This window comes from Pristiophorus japonicus, chromosome 23 (genome assembly GCF_044704955.1).
Source record: "Pristiophorus japonicus isolate sPriJap1 chromosome 23, sPriJap1.hap1, whole genome shotgun sequence".
In the NCBI taxonomy this organism is placed as follows: domain Eukaryota; kingdom Metazoa; phylum Chordata; class Chondrichthyes; family Pristiophoridae; genus Pristiophorus; species Pristiophorus japonicus.
In genome coordinates this window covers 13,998,975-14,017,849 of record NC_091999.1, presented here as the reverse complement: position 1 = coordinate 14,017,849, position 18,875 = coordinate 13,998,975, and the positions used below count along the sequence as shown (strand labels likewise).

The following is an 18,875-nucleotide window of genomic DNA, read 5'->3' as shown; positions in this document are numbered from 1 at the left end:
GTATTTCCCTGTCTGGAGTAAAAATAAAACGGGGAAGGTGGCTCAACCGTAGCTAACAAGGGAAATTAAGGATAGTGTTAAATGCAAGGAAGAGGCATATAAATTGGCCAGAAAAAGCTGCAACCTGAGGACTGGGAGAAATTTAGAATTCAGCAGAGGAGGACAAAGGGTTTAATTAGGAGGGGGAAAATTAGGAGAGGAAGCTTGTTGGAAACATAATAAAGTTCTATAGATATGTGAAGACAAAAAGATTAGAGAAGACAAACGTAGGTCCCTTGCAGTCAGATTCAGGTGAATTTATAATGGGGAACAAAGAAATGGTAGACCAGTTGAACAATTACTTTGGTTCTGTCTTCACGAAGGAAGACACGCATAACCTTCCAGAAATACTAGGGCACCGAGGATCTAGTGAGAAGGAGGAACCGAAGGAAATCCTTATTAGTCAGGTAATTGTGTTAGGGAAATTGATGGGATTGAAGACCGATAAATCCCCGGGGCCTGATAGTCTGCATTGGAAAGTACTTAAGGAAGTGGCCCTAGAAATAGCGGATTCATTGGTGATCATTTTCCAACAGTCCATGGACTCTCGATCAGTTCGTATGGACTGGAGAGTAGCTAATGTAACACCACATTTTAAAAAAGGAGAGAGATAGAAAATGGATAATTATATGGTTAGCCTGACATCAGTCGTGGGGAAAATGTAAGAATCAATTATTAAAGATGAAATAGCAGTGCATTTGGAAAGCAGTGATAGGATCGGTCCAAGCTGCATGAATTTATGAAAGGGAAATCAAGCTTGACAAATCTTCTGGAATTTATTGAGGATGTAACTAGTATAGTGGACAAGGGGAACCAGTGGATGTGGTGTATTAACTTTCAAAAGGCTTTCAACAAGGTCCCACACACGTATTGGTGTGCAAAATTATAGCACATGGTATTGGGGGTAATGTATAGACGTGGATAGCGAACTGGTTGGCAGACAGGAAGCAGAGAGTCGGGATAAACGGGTCCTTTTCCGAAAAGCAGGCAGTGACTAGTGGGGTGCCGCAGGGCTCAGTGCTGGGACCCCAGCTATTTACAATATACATTAATGATTTAGATGAAGGAATTGAGTGCAATATCTTCAAGTTTGCAGATGATACTAACAGGGTGGCGGCGTGAGCTGTGAGGAGGACGCTAAGAGGCTGCAGGGTGACTTGGACAGATTAGGTGAGTGGGCAAATGCATGGCAGATGCAGTATAATGTGGATAAATGTGAGATTATCCACTTTGGTGGCAAAAACACGAAGGCAGAATATTATCTGTATGGCGGCAGATTAGGAAAAGGGGAGGTGCAATGGGAGCTGCGTGTCGTGGTACATCAGTCATTGAAAGTTGACATGCAGTGACAGCAGGCGGTGAAGAAGGCAAATGGTATGTTGGCCTTTATAGCTAGGGGTTTTGGGTATAGGAGTACGGAGGTCTTACTGCAGTTGTACAGGGCCTTTGTGAGACCTCACCTGGAATATTGAGTTCAGTTTTGGTCTCGTAATCTGAGGAAGGACTTTCTTGCTATTGAGGGAGTGCAGCGAAGGTTCACCAGACTGATTCCCGGGATGACAGGACTGACATATGAGGAGAGACTGGATCGACTGGGCTTGTAGTCACTGGAGTTTAGAAGCATGAGAGGGGATCTCATAGAAACATTAAAAATTCTGACGGGACTTGACAGGTTCGATGCAGCAAAAACGTTCCCGATATTGGGGAAGTCCAGAATTAGTGGACACAGTCTAAGGATAAGGGGCAGGCCATTTAGGACCGAGATGAGGAGAAACTTCTTCACTCAGAGAGTTGTTAACCTGTGGAATTCCCTATCGAACCTGATAAGTATTTCCATTATTTTCTGTTTTTGTCTCTATGTCTCTCTCTCTCTATCTGTCTTTCTCTCTCTCTGTCTCCCTCTTTGTCTCTCTCTTTGTCCCTGTCCTTTTCTCTGTCATTCCATCGCTAATTGCCTCCCTCTCTTTATGGAGCACGCAAATACATCTCTGTGTATGTATGTGTTTGAGTCTTTTTCTCATTCAGTCTGGTCCTCCCTTTCAGTCTCAAACTTTATCTCTCTCTTTGTCTCTATCTCACTGTCTGTCTCTCCCTGTTCCCCTGTTTGTCTCTGGTTGTCAATGTGTCTGTCTCTTTCTCACGGTGTCCAGTTCTGTTCGAATGGGATTCTCTCAGTCTCTCTGTCTGACTGTCTCACTCTTTCCCATCATTTCTGTCTGCCTATGTTTCTGCCTGTCTGTCTCTCTTTGCCTGTCGCTGGTAGTTCCTGTCTCTAACCTGCTGAGTATTTCCATCATTTTCTGTTTATATCTTTGTCTCTCTCTCTATCTGTCGCTCTGTCTCTCACCTTGTCACTGTCTTTATCACTGTCTTTCTCTCACTCTTTCCGTCTCTCTTTTTGTAGATCACACACACACATCTCTGTATATGTAGGTGTTTGAGGCTTTTTCTCGTTGACTCTGACTTACTTTTCAGTCTCACTCTTTCTGTCTCTCGTTGTCTCTCTCTCGCTGTCTGTCTATCCCTGTTTGTCGGTTTGTCTCTGTCGATCAATGTGTCTGTCGACTTCTGTTCACAGCTCGATTACTGCTCTGATGCAACCCGTTCCCTCGTCCGTATAGTGGTGATTATGCCCCCGTTAGGCAGGAGAACCGGGTTCAATTCCCCGACGGCAAAGCAGCTTTTTCAAAATGTCGAATTTTACTTCTGTTTCTTGGTATAGATTCATATTAAAAAGTTCCAGAGCAATATAGAACAGTAAAAATACAGCAAGAGGAGATTGCCTCTTCCAGATTTTTTGCAAACGGAGACTTTTTCAGGATTCTGTGGCAATCTGCTGCACAGAGATGGATGACTGAGTTTTTTCTGAGTAACATTTAAAGTGCCAGAGACGCAGTAGTTGTTGCCGAGTGGTTAAAGCGATGGTCTAGAAATCCTTTGGGTTTTCTGCGTGTAGGTTCGAATCCTGCCGACTACGATTCACAGCATTTTTCATTCCATTTTACAATTTAACCAGGTTTTTGCAAAACGGATCCTGAGATAGGTGGAATAACGTCCCACACATTTCAACACTGACATCTATTTCTCATTTTTATTAATCTGCAATACATACGGATAGAAAAACGCTAAAATCAGCCAAAGTAGCGACAGTGATTCAGCCTGTCTATCCCTCTATATGTCTAAGGCATGTCTGTTGGTGCATGTATATTTTTGGTTATGTGTGTGGGTGTGTGTCTATCTGTATATGTGTCTCTGTGTATGTGCAACTGTCTGTGGAAATCATCACCATGAATTTGGTATGTGCTGGAACTTTTTAAAAAGACTTGGGGAAAATAATACGGTTGTGAATTTTGGTATCGGCTTTGGTTCAGTGGCAGTATCCTTGACTGAAAAACGCAAAAGACAGCCAAAGTTGCGACAGTGACCCTGCCTGTCTATCCATCTATTTGTCTAAGGCAATCTTTGTATATCTTGATCTGGGTGTCATGGTACATCAGTCATTGATTGTTGGTATGCAGGTGCAGCAGGCGGTGAAGAAGGCAAATGGTATGTTCGCCTTCATAGCTAGGGGATTTGAGTATTGGAGCAGGGAGGTCTTATTGCAGTTGTACAGGGCCTCCGTGAGGCCACACCTGGAATATTGTGTTCAGTTTTGGTCTCCGAATCTGAGGAAGGACGTCCTTGCTATTGAGGGAGTGCAGCGAAGGTTCACCAGCATGATTCCCGGGATGGCAGGACTGACATATGAGGAGAGACTGGATGAACTGGGCTGGTATCCACTGGAGTTTAGAAGAATGAGAGGGGATCTCAAAGAAATCTGACGAGATGGACAGCTTAGAGGCTGGAAGAATGTTCTCGCTGCTGGGGAGTTCGAGACTAAGGATCACAATCTAAGAGTAAGGGGTGAGCCATTTAGAAACGAGATGAGGAGAAACGTCTTCACCCAGAGAGTGGTTAACCTGTGAAATTTTCTACTGCAGAAAGTCATTGAGGCCAGTTCGTTAGATATATTCAAAAGGGAGTTAGATATTGCCCTTACGGCTAAAGGGATGAAGGGGTATGGAGAGGGGTACTGAGGTTGAATGATCAGCCATGATGTTATTGAATGGTGGTGCAGGCTCGAAGGGCCGAATGGCATATTCCTGCACCTAATTTCTATGTTTCTATGTTGATGCATGTATATTTTTGGTTATTGTGTGTGCGTGTGTCTGTGCATGTCTATCTGTATGTATGTCTCTGTGTATGTGCAACTGTCTGTGGAAATCATCACCATGAATTTGGTACGTCCTGGAATGTTTTTAAAAAACTTGGGGAAAATAATACGGTTGTGAACTTTGGTATCGGTTTTGGTTCAGTGGCTCCATTCTCGACTGAATCAGGAGGTTGTGTGTGTAAGTCCCACTCCTGAGACTTGAACCCATAATCTTGGCTGACACTCAAATGCAGTACTTGGGGAATTTTGCATTGTTGAAGCTGTTGACCATCGGCTGAAATTTTAAATTGAAGCTCCATCTGCCCCCTCGGGTGGATGTGAAAGTTCCCAGAGCCATAGTCGAAAAAGAATCGGAGAGCTGCGCCCGTGTCAATATAACGAAAAATGTTCCGAAATGCTCCCTGAAATCCGATGTGTCTGTGTGTCGCTGTATGGCTGGAGCTGAAGCCCAGATTCTCACAGAGGCAGAGTCCAACCACTGACAGGATCAGGACCAGGATGGCCGAGTGATAAAGGCGTTGGACTTAAGATCTAATGGGTTTATGCCCGCGTTGGTTCGAACCCCACTCCTGGTAATTCCTTAATTAAATAGAGATTTTTCCCATCCTGCTCAATGATACCCGATTTTCATCAGCTGAATCTCCAGTTTTCTGTAACTACGTGACACTCTGAGCCGATAATGAAATGAAATTGTGAAATGTCTCTGCCGCTCTCTCTCTTTAGAGAGCTGTTTATGTGTTTGTGTGTTTGAGTCTTTGTCTCTCTCTGACCCACTCTGTCTGTCCCTGTTTCTCTGTTTGTCTCTGTCTCTCAATCTGTCTCTTTCTCACGGTGTCTAGTTCTGTTGCAATGGGATTCTCTCAGACTCTCTGTCTGACTGCCTCTCTCTGTCCCATTATCTCAGTCTGTCCATGTCTTTGCCTGTCTCTGTTCGTCCCCGACTCTAACCTAATAAATATTTCCATTATTTTCTGTTTTTGTCTCTGTCTCTCTCTCTCGATCTGTCTTTCTCTCTATCTGCCTCCCTCTTTGTCTCTCTCTTTGTCCCTGTCCTTTTCTCTGTCATTCCATCACTATCTGCCCCCCTCTCTTTATGGAGCACGCAAATACATCTCTGCGTATTTATATGTTTGAGTCTTTTTCTCATTCAGTCTGATCCTCCCTTTCCGTCTCAAACTTTCTGTCTCTCTTTGTCTCTATCTTGCTGTCTGTCTCTCCCCGTTTCCCTGTTTGTCTCTGGTTCTCTATGTGTCTGTCTCTTTCTCACGGTGTCCAGTTCTGTTCGAATGGGATTCACTCAGTCTCTCTGTCTGACTGTCTCACTCTTTCCCATCATCTCTGTCTGTCTATGTTTCTGCCTATCTGTCTCTCTTTGCCTGTCGCTGGTAGTTCCTACCTCTAACCTGCTGAGTATTTCCATCATTTTCTGTTTATCTCTTTGTCTCTCTCTCTATCTGTTGCTCTATCTCTATCTGTCTCTCTCCTTGTCACCGTCTTTATCACTGTCTTTCTCTCACTCTTTCCCTCTCTCTCTTTATAGATCACACACACACATCTCTGTATATGTAGGTGTTTGAGTCCTTTTTCTCACTGAGTCTGCCTCACTTTTCAGTCTCATCCTTTCTGTCTCTCGTTGTCTCTCTCTCTCGCTGTCTGTCTATCCCTGTTTGTCGGTTTGTCTCTGTCGATCAATGTGTCTGTCGACTTCTGTTCACAGCTCGATTACTGCTCTAACGCAACCCGTACCCTCGTCCGTATAGTGGTGATTATTCCCGCTTGTTATGCGGGAGAACCGGGTTCAATTCCCCGAGGGCGCAGCAGTTTTTTCAAAATGTCGAATTTTACTTCTGTTTCTTGGTATAGATTTTATTAAAAAGTTCCAGAGCAATATAGAACAGTAAAAATACAGCAAGAGGAGATTGCCTCTTCCAGATTTTTTTCAAACGGAGACTTTTTCAGGATTCTGTGGCCGTCTGCTGCACAGAGATGGACGACTGAGTTTTTTCTGAGTAACATTTAAAGTGCCAGAGACGCAGTAATTGTGGCCGAGTGGTTAAAGCGATGGACTAGAAACACTTTGGGTTTTCTGCGCGTAGGTTAGAATCCTGCCGACTACGATTCTCAGCATTTTTTATTCCATTTTACAATTTAACCAGGTTTTGGCAAAACTGATCCTGAGATAGATGGAATAACATCCCACACCTTTCAACACTGATATTTTTTTCACATTTCTATTAGTCTGCAATATTCACGATACATACGGATAGAAAAATGCAAAAATCAGCCAAAGTAGTGACTCAGCCTGTCTATCCCTCGATATGTCGAAGGCATCTGTGTGTGTCCGTTGGTGCATGTATATTTCTGGTTATGTGTGTGTATGTGTCTCTGTGACTGTCTATCTGTATATATGTCTCTGTGTCTGTGCAACTGTCTGTGGAAATCATCACCATGAATTTGGTATGTCCTGGAACTTTTTCAAAAGCGTTGGGGAAAATAATACGGTTGTGAACTTTTGTATCAGCTCTGGTTCAGTGGCAGCATTCTCGAATCAGGAGTTTGTGTGTTTAAGTCCCACTCCTGAGACTTGAGCAGATAATCTTGGCAGACACTCAAGTGCAGTACTTGGGGAATTTTGCATTGTTGAAGCTGTTGACTTTCGGAAGAAATGTTAAATTAAAGCTCCGTCTGCACCCTCGGGTGGATGTGAATGTTCCCACAACATTACTCGAAAAAGAATAGGAGAGTTGCCCCACTCTCAATATTACTAAAAATGTTCCTAAATGCTCACTGAAACCCGATGTGTATGTGTGTGTCTGTGGGGTGGAGTTGAAGCCCAGATTCTCACAGAGACAGAATCGAAACACTGGAAGGACCAGGATGGCCGAATGGTCAAGTCGTTGGCCTTAAAATTCAATGGGATTTTCCCACGAGGGTTCGTACCCCACTCCTCGAATCTCTTTAATTTATCACTGATGTCCTCCCATGTTGATCAGTGATACCCGATTTTCATCTGTTGAATCAACAATTTTCTGTAACTCTGTGACACTCTGAGCCGATCATGAAATGAAATTGTGAAATGTATCTGTGTATCTCAGTCTCTGCCTTTCTGTCTTTGGAGAGCTGTGCATGTGTTTGTGTGCTTGAGTCTGAGTCTCTCTGACTCACTCTTTTTGTGCCTGTTTCTCTGTTTGTCTCTGTCTCTCAATCTGTCTCTTTCTCACGGTGCCCACGTCTGTTCCAATGGGATTCTCTCAGACTCTCTGTCTGACTGTCTCTCTCTTTCCCATCATCTCTGCCCATGTCTTTGCCTGTCTCACTTTGTCCCTGTCTCTAACCTGATGAGTATTTTCATCATTTTCTGTTTTACAAACATAGAAACATAGAAAATAGCTGCAGGAGTAGGCCATTAGGCCCTTCGAGCCTGCGCCACCATTCAATATGTTCATGGCTGATCATTCCTTCAGTTCCCCTTTTCTGCTTTCTCTCCATACCCCTTCACCCCCTTATCCGTAAGGGCCATATCTAACTCCCTCTTGAATATATCCAATGAACTGGCATCAACAACTCTCTGCGGCAGGGAATTCCACAGGTCAACAACTCTGTGAGTGAAGAAGTTTCTCCTCATCTCAGTGCTAAATGGCCTACCCATTATCCTAAGACTATGTCCCCTGGTTCTGGATTTCCCCAACATCGAGAACATTCTTCCCGCATCTAACCTGTACAGTCCCGTCAGAAGCTTATATATTTCTATGCGATCCCCTTTCATCATTCTAAACGCCAGTGAATAAAGGCCCAGTTGATCCAATCTCTCCTCATATGACAGTCCTGCCATCCCTGGAATCAGTCTGTTGACAATATCGGACCGAGTCAGCATGGATTTATGAAAGGGAAATCATGCTTGATGAATCTTCTGGAATTTTTTGAGGGTGTAACGAGTAGAGTGGACAAGGGAGAACCAGTGGATGTGGTGTATTTGGACTTTCAATAGGCTTTTGACAAGGTCCCGCACAAGAGATTGGTGTACAAAGTCCAAGCGCATGGTATTGGGATTAATGTACTGACGTGAATAGAGAACTGTTTGGCAACTGGTTTGCTGCACTCCCTCAATAGCAAGAATGTCCTTCCTCAGACTAGGAGACCAAAACTGAACACAATATACCAGGTCTGGCCTCACTAAGGCCTTGTACAACTGCAGTAAGGTCTCCCTGCTCCTATATTCAAATCCCCTAGCTATGAAGGCCAGCATACCATTTGCCTTATTTACCGCCTGCTGTACCTGCATGCCCACTTTCAGTGACTGATAAACCAGATCTCGTTGCACCTCCCCTTTCAGATAATATTCTGCCTTTGTGTTTTTGCCCCCAAAATGGATAACCTCACATTTATCCACATTATACTGCATCTGCCATATATTTTCCCACTCACCTAATCTGTCCAAGTCACCCTGCAGCCTCTTAGCATCCTCCTCACAGCTCGCACCGCCACCCAGTTTAGTGTCATCCGCAAACTTGGAGATATTACACTCTATTCCTTCAACCAAATCGTTAATATATATTGTAAAGAGCTGGGGTCCCAGCACTGAGCCCTGCCATTCTGAAAAGGACCTGTTTATCCCGATTCTCTGCTTCCTATCTGCCAACCAGTTCTCTATCCACGTCAGTACATTAATCCCAATACCATGCGCTTGGATTTTGTGCACCAATCTCTTGTGCGGGACCTTGTCAAAAGCCTATTGAAAATCCAAATACACCACATCCACTGGTTCTCCCTTGTCCACTCTACTCGTTACATCCTCAAAAAATTCCAGAAGATTTGTCAAGCATGATTTCCCTTCCATAAATCTATGCTGACTCGGTCCGATCCTGTCACTGCTTTCCAAATGGGCTGCTATTTCATCCTTAATGATTGATTCCAACATTTTCCCCACTACTGATGTCAGGCTAACCGGTCTAGAATTACCCGCTTTCTCTCTCCCTCCTTTTTAAAAAAGTGCCATCACATTAGCTACCCTCCAGTCCATAGGAACTGATCCAGAGTCGATAGATTGTTGGAAAATGATCACCAATGCATCCATTATTTCTAGGGCCACTTCCTTAAGTACTCTGGGATGCAGACTATCAGGACCCAGGGATTTATCGGCCTTTAATCCCATCAATTTCCCTAACACAATTACCCGCCAGTAAGGATATCTTTCAGTTCCTCATTCTCACTAGACTCACAGTCCCCGAGTACATTTGGAAGGTTTTTTGTATCTTCCTTTGTAAAGACAGAACCGAATTATTGTCTCTATCTCTCTCTATATCTGTCTTTCTCTCTATCTGTCTCCCTCTTTGTCCCTGTCTTTGTCTCTGTCATTCCATCACTATTTGCCTCCCTCTCTTTATGGAGCACACAAACACATCTCTGTGTATGTATGTGTTTGAGTCTTTCTGTCATTCAGTCTGACCCTCCCTCTCAGTCTCAAAGTTTCTGTCTTTCTTTGTCTCTATCTCGCTGTCTGTCTCTCCCTGTTTCCCTGTCTCTCAACTTATCTGTCTCTTTCTCACGATGTCTAGTTCTGTTCCAATGGGATTCTCTCAGTCTCTCTGTCTGACTGTCTCTCTCATTCCCATCATCTCTGTCTGTCCATGTCTCTACCTGTCTCTCTCTTTGCCTGTCTCTGTTAGTTCCTGTCTCTAACCTGCTGAGTATTTCCATCATTTTCTGTTTATATCTCTGTCTATCTCTCTATCTGTCGCTCACTCTTTTTCTGTCTCTCTCTTTGTCACTGTCTTTCTCTCACTCTTTCCCACTCTCTCTTTATAGAGCACACACACACACACATCTCTGTATATGTGTGTGTTTGAGTCTTTTTCTCACTCAGTCTGCCTCTCCTTCTCAGTCTCATACTTTCTGTCTCACGTCTCTATCTCGCTGTCTGTCTCTCCCTGTTTGTCGGTTTGTCTCTGTCTCTCAATGTGCCTGTCGACTTCTCATGGTGTCCAGTTCTGTTCACAGCTCGATTCCTGCTCTGACAGAACAAATACCCGTCAGTTCCTCGTTAGTGTAGTAGTTAGTATCCCTCCCTGTCACGCGCGAGGTCGGGGTTCAATTCCCCGATGAGGATGGAGCTTTATCAAAATGTTGAATATTACTTCTATATGTCCTGGAACTTTATAAAAAGACTTGGGGAAAGTAATACGGATGTGAGCTTTGGTATCGGCTTTGGTTCAGTGGCAGCATTCTCGACTGAATCAGGAGGTTGTGTGTATAAGTCCTACTCCTGAGACTTGAGCATGTAATCTTGGCTGACACTCAAATGCAGTACTTGGGGAATTTTGCATTGTTGAAGCTGTTGACTTTCAGATGAAATGTTAAATTGAAGCTCCGTCTGCACCCTCGGGTGGATGCAAAAGTTCCCAGAGCATTACTCGAAAAAGAATAGGAGAGTTGCCCCTGTGTCAATATTACGATAAATATTTGAAAATGGTCATTGAAAACCTATATCTGTGAGAGTGGAGCTGCAGCCCATATTCTCACAGAGACAAAATCCGAATACTGACAAAACCAGGATGGCCGAGTGGTTTCGGCGTTGGACGTAAAATCCAATGGGTGTATAGCTGTGTGGGTTTGAACCCCACTCCTGGTAAATCTTTAAATTCAAACCGATTTCCTCCCATCCTGCTCAGTTGTACCCGAATGTATTCTGTTGAATCTGCACATGTCGATAACTTTATAACATTCTCAACTGACAAAGAAATGGGATTGTGCAATGTTTCTGTGCCTCTCACTCTCTGTCTTAAGAGAGCTCTTTACGTGTTTGTGTTTGAGTCTGACTCACTCTGTCTGAGGAATTACAAGCTGAATTTAGGGAGCTGGGAACTAAATTAACAAATAGGACCTCAAAGGTAGCAATTTCAGAATAGCTACCACTGCCACCTGCTAGTCAGAGTAGGAATCGCAGGATAGCTCAGATGAATGTGTGGTGCAGAAGGGAGGGATTCAATTTCCTGGGACATTGGAAGCGGTTCTGGGGGAGCTGGGACCAGTGCAAACCAGACGCTCTGCACCTGGGCAGAACCAATGTCCACAGGGGAGAGTTTGCTCGTGTTGTTGGGGAGGGGTTAAACTAATATGGCAGTGGGATGGGAACCTATGCAGGGAGACAGAGGGAAGTAAGATGGGGGCTGAATAGTAAAGGTGGAGGGCAGAGAAACCCAAGGCAAAAATCAAAAAGGGCCACATTGCAGCCAAATTCTAAAGGGACAAGGTGTGTTAAGATAACAAGCCTGAAGGCTCTGTGCCTCAATGCGAGGAGTATTCGTAATAAAGTGGACAAATTAACTGCACAGGCAGCAATGAATGAATATGATGTAATTGGCATCACGGAGAAATGGCTCCAGGGTGACGAAGGCTGGGAACGCAACATCCAGGGATATTCACCATTCAGGAAGGATAGACACAAAGGAAAAGGAGGTGGGGTGGCATTGCTGGTTGAAGAGGAAATTAACGCAATAGTAAGGAAGGACATTCGCATGGATTCTGTGTGGGTGGAGCTGCGGAATATCAAAGGGAAGAAAACGTTAGTGAGAGTTGTGTACCACCAAACAATCGTAGTGAGTTTGGGGACAGCATCAAACAAGAAAGGAGGAATGTGTGCAATAAAGGTACAGAAGTTATCATGGGCGACTTTAATCTACATATAGATTGGGCTAACCAAACTGGTAGCAATACGGTGGAGGAGGATTTGCTGGAGTGTATTCAGGATGGTTTCTCGACCAATATGTCGAGGAACCATCTCGAGGGCTGGCCATCCTAGACTGGTTGATGTGTAATGAGAAAAGACTAATTAGCAATCTTGTTGTGTGAGGCCCCTTGGAAAAGAGTAACCATAATAAGGTAGAATTGTTTGTTAAGGTGGAGAGTGAAACAATTAATTCTGAGACTGGGGTCCTGAACTTAAGGAAAGGTAACTTCGATGGTATGAGACATGGATTGGCTAGAATAGACTGGGAAATGATACTTAAAGGGTTGACGGCAGATAGGCAATGGAAAAAATTTAAAGATCACATGGATGAACTTCAACAATTGGACATCCCTGTCTGGAGTAAAAAATAAAACGGGAAAGGTGGCTCAACCGTGGCTAACAAGGGAAATTAAGGATAGTGTTAAATCCAAGGAAGAGGCATATAAATTGGTCAGAAAAAGCATTAACCTGAGGACGGGTAGAAATTTAGAATTCAGCAGAGGAGGACAAAGGGTTTAATTCGGAGGGGGAAAATAGAGTATGAGAGGAAGCTTGCTGGGAACATAAAAACTTCTATAGATAAGTGAAGAGAAAAAGATTAGTGAAGGCAAACGTAGGTCCCTTGCAGTCAGATTCAGGTGAATTTATAATGGGGAACAAAGAAATGGTAGACCAGTTGAACAAATACTTTGGTTCTGCATTCACATTCACGCATAACCTTCTGGAAATAGTACGTGACCGAGGGGCTAGTGAGAAGGAGGAACTGAAGGAAATCCTTATTTGTGGGAAATTATGTTCGGGAAATTGATGGGACTAAAGGCCGATAAATCCCCGGGGCCTGATGGTCTGCATCCCAGAGTACTTAAGGAAGTGGCCCTAGAAATAGTGGATGCATTGGAGATCATTTTCCAACAGTCCATCAACTCGAGATCAGTTCGTATGGACTGGAGGGTAGCTAATGTAACACCACATTTTGAAAAAGGAGGGAGAGAGAAAACGGGTAATTATAGACCGGTTAGCCTGACATCAGTGGTGGGGAAAATGTTGGAATCAATTATTAAAGATGAAATAGCAGCGCAATTGGAAAGCACTGACAGGATCAGTCCAAATCAGCATGGATTTATGAAAGGGAAATCATGCTTGACAAATCTTCTGGAATTTTGTGAGGATGTAACTAGTAGAGTGGACAAGGGAGAACCAGTGGATGTGGTGCAGTGGGACTTTCAAAAGACTTTTGACAAGGTCCCACACAAGAGGGTGGTGTGCAATATTAAAGCACATGGTATTGGAGGTAATGTATTGATGTGGATAGAGAACTGGTTGATAGACAGGAAACAGAGAGTCGGGATAAATGGGTCCTTTTCACAATGGCAGGCTGTGACTAGTTGGGTGCCGCAGGGCTCAGTGCCGGGACCCCAGCAATTTACAATCTACATCAATGACTTATATGAAGGAATTGTGTATAATATCTCCAAGTTTGCAGATGACATTATGCTGGATGGCGGTGTGAAATGTGAGGAGGATGCTAAGAGACTGCAGGGTGACTTGGACAGGTTAGGTGAGTGGGCAATTGCGTGGCAGATGTAGTGTAATATCGATAAATGTGAGGTTATGCACTTTGGTGGCAAAAACACGAAGGCAGAATATTATCTGAATGGTGGCAGATTAGGAAAAGGGAAGTGCAACGAGACCTGGGTATCATGGCACATCAGTCATTGAAGATTGGCATGCAGGTGCAGCAGACAGGAAGAAGGCAAATAACATGTTGGCCCCATATCTTGGGGATTTGAATATAGCAGCAGGGCAGTTTGCTGAGGCCTCACCTGAAATACTGTGTTCAGTTTTGTTCTAATCTGAGGAAGGACGTTCTTGCTATTGAGGGAGTGCAGCGAAGGTTCATCAGACTGATTTCCGGGATGGCAGGACTGACATATGAGGAGAGATAGGATCGGCTGGGCCTGTATTCACTGGAGTTTAGAAGAATGAGAGGCGACCTCAGAAACATATACAATTCTGACGGGACTGGACAGGTTAGATGCACGAAGAATGTTCCCGATGTTGGGGGAGTCCAGTCTAAGGACAAGGGGTAAACCATTTAGGACCGAGATGAGGAGAAACTTCTTCACTCAGAGTTGTTAACCTGTGGAATTCTCTTCCGCAGAACGTTGTTGATGCCAGTTCATCAGATATATTCAAGAGGGAGTTGGATATGACCCTTAAGGTAAAGGGATCAAGGGGTATGGAGCGAAAGCAGGAAAGGGGTACTGAGGTGAATGATCAGCCATGATCTTATTGAACATTGGTGCAGGCTCGAAGGGGCGAATGGCCTATTCCTGCAACCTTTTTCTATGTTTCTATGTTTCTATATTTCAGGGTGCAGGCATCTAATGGCCCAGTGTGCTGTGCCATTTCTTTCAACTGGATGCTATTTATTGAACCTGTAACTTGCCCGGTTTGTATCTGATCCATATTGTGTCTCACCTGACCAATCATCCATCTCCCATAGGCATGACATGTGTCTCTTTTCCTGTCCTCGGCATCGTCCTCTCAATTCCTGCTTATTTTGCTCGTTAATTGTTCGTGCATGGCCTTCCAATATGCATTTTTTTTGGCTGTTTTAGATCCTAACTCTGAAGATTCTATCCCAATCCTGGCCTGTTTCCTGATTAGTACCTCCGTTGTTCCCCTCAAACTAGCTACACCTGCCTTGATCGCCTGTATATCTGATGCATCGACTAGAGATGTCCCTGTAAAGTTAATACGTCATTCGCTGTTGATCTCCTCTGTCTTTCTTCTTTGTGTCTCAGCTGCTTGTGTTACTCCCTTGCTCCTGATGTGTCACTAGCTATTCTCAGGATTGTATCTAGCAATTGTGTTTACAACGCTTTAGTCTTGTGGCTCATTGTTTTCTGGCAGGTATAGAGCTGATTAATTTATGCTCACAAGTAACATTTCATGCTGCACATTGTCAAATAACAACATTACTTCTGTTCCAGATTTAACTACCACGCAATTTCCCAAGGTTAATTCCCCTGGTTTACAATATTCAGGTAACATTTTTTGCACACTTATCTTGTGGCTTCAAGACAAATGCTCCTGACACTTAGATGCCGCCCCCTAGAGGCTGCTTTACATAGTTGTTTTACCCTCCGGTGTGGGTAAATGCTTCTGGGCCCTCTAGGGGCGGCATTGTAGCTTATCCTTGTAGAATCGGAAGGACAGTGATGATCACGTTTATATTCTGTTGATAAAACACATCCTGGATATTCCAGGTTTTAGTTAGAGTCTTACCATTTCCATTTCAACCGGACTTTCCTTTCACTAGCCGCTGTATTCGTTCTGCAATTGCTGTGGTTAGGCACAAAATTCCTGCAATAGCTAAAGAACCCCAGTGTCTTACACACCCCTCAGACTGGTTTTGGTCGGGGCTTAATCCTAATGTCCTCCTTCCTGTCATTGGACATGGTCCTAGTTCCTTGGGATATTTCTTGTCCCAAGTACTGTACGACAGCTTGCCCGATTTGTGCCTTTTTGGGATTTACTTTAAATCTTGCATTCTGTTATCTCAAATGTCTTTTCCATAACTAGAACAGAGTCTAGCATGTAGGCTTTGATAGCTGCTTTCCGTTATCTCAAATGTTCCAGTTTCAAAGCCTTTACTTCTCACTTTCTGTGGTTCTTCAACCACCGTATCTGAAGTCACAAGTTCAACTTATATTTTCCTTTGTTCTAAACTGCTAAAGCCTGCCGTTTTAATATTTAATTTTTTTCAAAATTCCTTTTGCACTTTCGCAGATAGCTCCCCACTTGCCCAGGAGTTTGACCTGATACCTGAAGATATTTCGACATTGTTTCCAAATATTATAGTTTTATTTTTTTTTAAAAAGAGATCAGATTTAACTTTTTATTTTAAATGTATCTCATTTTGTTGTGTTAAACAGTGGTACTTGAAATCTTCACAACAAAATTAACTCTTCACTGCTCCCATCCTAATTTCTGCTCCCCTTTTGTAGGATTTGTATTTATTGTTGGATTATGAAATATCAAATATGGTAATACAGTTTTTTAATCAGACTTATCATTTATGCTTATAGTGATTCACAGATCACAGAATGCAAAGTACTTGTTTTGTAATTATGTGCCTAACTTCTGTTTTAGAAGCTGAACATCACAAACTCTAATCTTTTGCGCTGTAACTTCAATTTTGAGATACAGTATCTCATAAATTTCATCTTTTTAAGCTTCAGCTTCTGATGCAGTATGTTTACTTTTATTAAAAGTCTTCCAAACCCAAGATTTTCCAATACAACCAAAATGTTTATCAAGGAGAATCAACAGAAATATCTCAAAATCCCAATTGAAATATTGTACTGCCAATCTTTTATTTAAAAATCTTTTTACTGAGCTAGAAGCTTTCGCATCAAGATTTTACACGAAGGAATATGGGGGAGTACTTCCCCAGCCCGCAGTCTCGAGACACCCACGCAGGCTCCTTTTTTTAAAGACATTACAATTTCCCTGCTCCGTTCTTTATCTCATTCCTAGACTAAATGTATTATCTTTCAAACAAATGTAGTCAATGATTACATATTTTCTTTTGACAAGTGAGCGTGTCAAAAAAATGTTTTTTAAAACCATCGGGACCACGCATTTTTTATCTTTTGCTCAACAAACCTATCCTTTGTGCATTTCCTAGCTCCATAACATATCATCTGAATAAATTCACACCTGGGTTTCTAACTTAAAATGTAATTCAATTCTAGGTTCACACTTTCTTAAAACTTCCTTCATACAGGACAACACTGCAAAGGGTTAAAAAAATTCACTCTGTCTGAAAAAGTGGGTGGGGTCATAACAACAGACAGCTCTACCACTTTCTGAAGAAGGTTTTCAGACACATGAAAAATTCATTAATTCCCACCTCAAATATTCCGCAGTCAAAAATCACACAAGCATTTCCATTCAAAGACAGACATTCACAAAAGTCTCTCTTTATTCAACACAGCTTATTGTTTGGCTGGCTCTATTTTGGATCCATACTTCACCTAAGATAGTCACTAACAGTTTTTATTTTGGTCTTCCGAAAAATATCTACTAAGCGAGCCTTCTGGCCCCCAATCAATCCTTTATTTTCCTCAGGTCCTAATCATAACCCTGTTAGTGGGGAATACAAATTTGGGCCAAATTCCTCTGTCCATTCCCTTCTGTCAACTATATCTATTTTTATACTTACATCCTGTTGTCTTTTGTCACTTTCTCTGTCCATCTCACCTTCGGGTATCTTTCTATTCATCTTTCCGGCTGCTAAAATTATCTTTTTCCCTTCATCATATCCTGCCTTAACCTTTTCAGATTTATCTCTCAGAAACTCTTCTGGTAGTTTATACCTCAGCCCTCCAAGGGCCTTGGCAGATTCCTTTGCCATTTCATACATTGGGGCTTTTCCCCAGTTCCTGTTTTACCATCTTTACTTAAGCAGAACTTTTTACACCAAGGCTTTTTACCTAGTGCTGTTTTTCTGCCTTTACTTATGCGGAACTATTTACACCGAGGCTTTTTCCCCGATATCCCGTATACGTACTTATTCTACAGACACTTCCAGTATTTATTTAAAGTGTCCTGATGCGCCCCTCAACTGGATTTACTGGCTGCATGGACTCTGCCTCAGATTCATTTGATCTCTGGTTACTTTCTCAAGGTAATTCTCTACTCACTCGTTGTTAGGTTGGTTTGGCTTTTTGAGTCTAATCTGCCCGTCCAGTAGATCCTGCTGACTGTGCCAAGTTCTTAGGGTTAACTTCAAACCACCACTCGGAGTCCGTTAGCCTTAAAGTAAATGCAGTTTTTATTAATAAAAGATACAAGCTGGCAGTGGAGCTATCCTTGAAGGAATGCTCAGAGAAACTGCCAGAGACATCTTATTTTATACAGTTTCAGATTATAGCATTATGTAATTATGCAAGTTACAATTAATACGTGCTGATTGATTAATACATGATTGCTTCCTCCAATCTGGCCTCTATATGCTTTAATTGGTAATTCAGGATACATGTTCTTATGATTCTTTTTATTTAACTTGTATCTTGTTATAGAATTCAAATTCTATGTTATCTGTGTCTGTGCCCAGCTCCCAAGGCCTTTGGTCTATGAATTGGAACATCTGCCCCTCTGTGGAAGGCATCCCACACATGCTTCCCACAGTCTGAAAAACAGGCTGTGGGATCCATTTTAAAAATCTGTTAACTCCATTTTAAAACATCCCAATTATTATTATTAATTGTAATTACGATTTGTGATCTGCCCTTTCAGTCTATTATGGGGTATCTTATCGAAGGCCTTTGGAAATCTAGATAAATTAGATTACGCTAGTTTACGCTATCTGTTACCTCTTCGAAAAATTCAAAAAATTTGGTCAATTCAAGACTTTCCCTTTTATAATCCATGCTGACTATTCATTTTTGGTTTCTAGTTGTTCTTCCACTTTCTCCTTTAGTAGGGAATCCATTATATTTCCTACCAACGACGTTAAGTTGACTGGACTATAGTTCCTCAGACACGTTCTACCTCCCTTCTTAAAAATAGGTATTACATTAGGTGTCTGACAATCCTCCGGCACTGCACTTTATTCTAACAAAATATTAAATATGTTTATTAATGCCTCTGCTATCTCTTCCCTAGATGTAATTCGTCCGAAGCCGGCATTTTATCCATTTTCGGTTTGATTAGTTTATATAATATTTTCCTCTTGTTATTTTAAATGCAGTTATTTCATTTCTAATATCATCCAATGTCATGTCCACCTGTGCTGTCTCCCTGATAAATACTGATGCAAAGTAATTGTTTAATATTTCTTCCTATCTCTGCCTGTGGACAACCTTCTGAGCCACGTACCTTGGT

The 18,875-nt window shown here is 42.5% G+C and overlaps 1 non-coding gene across 1 annotated transcript; it reads left to right on the top strand.

Annotated features, from left to right (window-relative positions):
* The first annotated feature begins 4,744 nt into the window (after positions 1-4,744).
* Positions 4,745-4,827, top strand: trnal-uaa (transfer RNA leucine (anticodon UAA)). Its single transcript has one exon. It is a non-coding gene; the product is annotated as a tRNA-Leu (tRNA).
* The last annotated feature ends 14,048 nt before the right edge of the window (positions 4,828-18,875 follow it).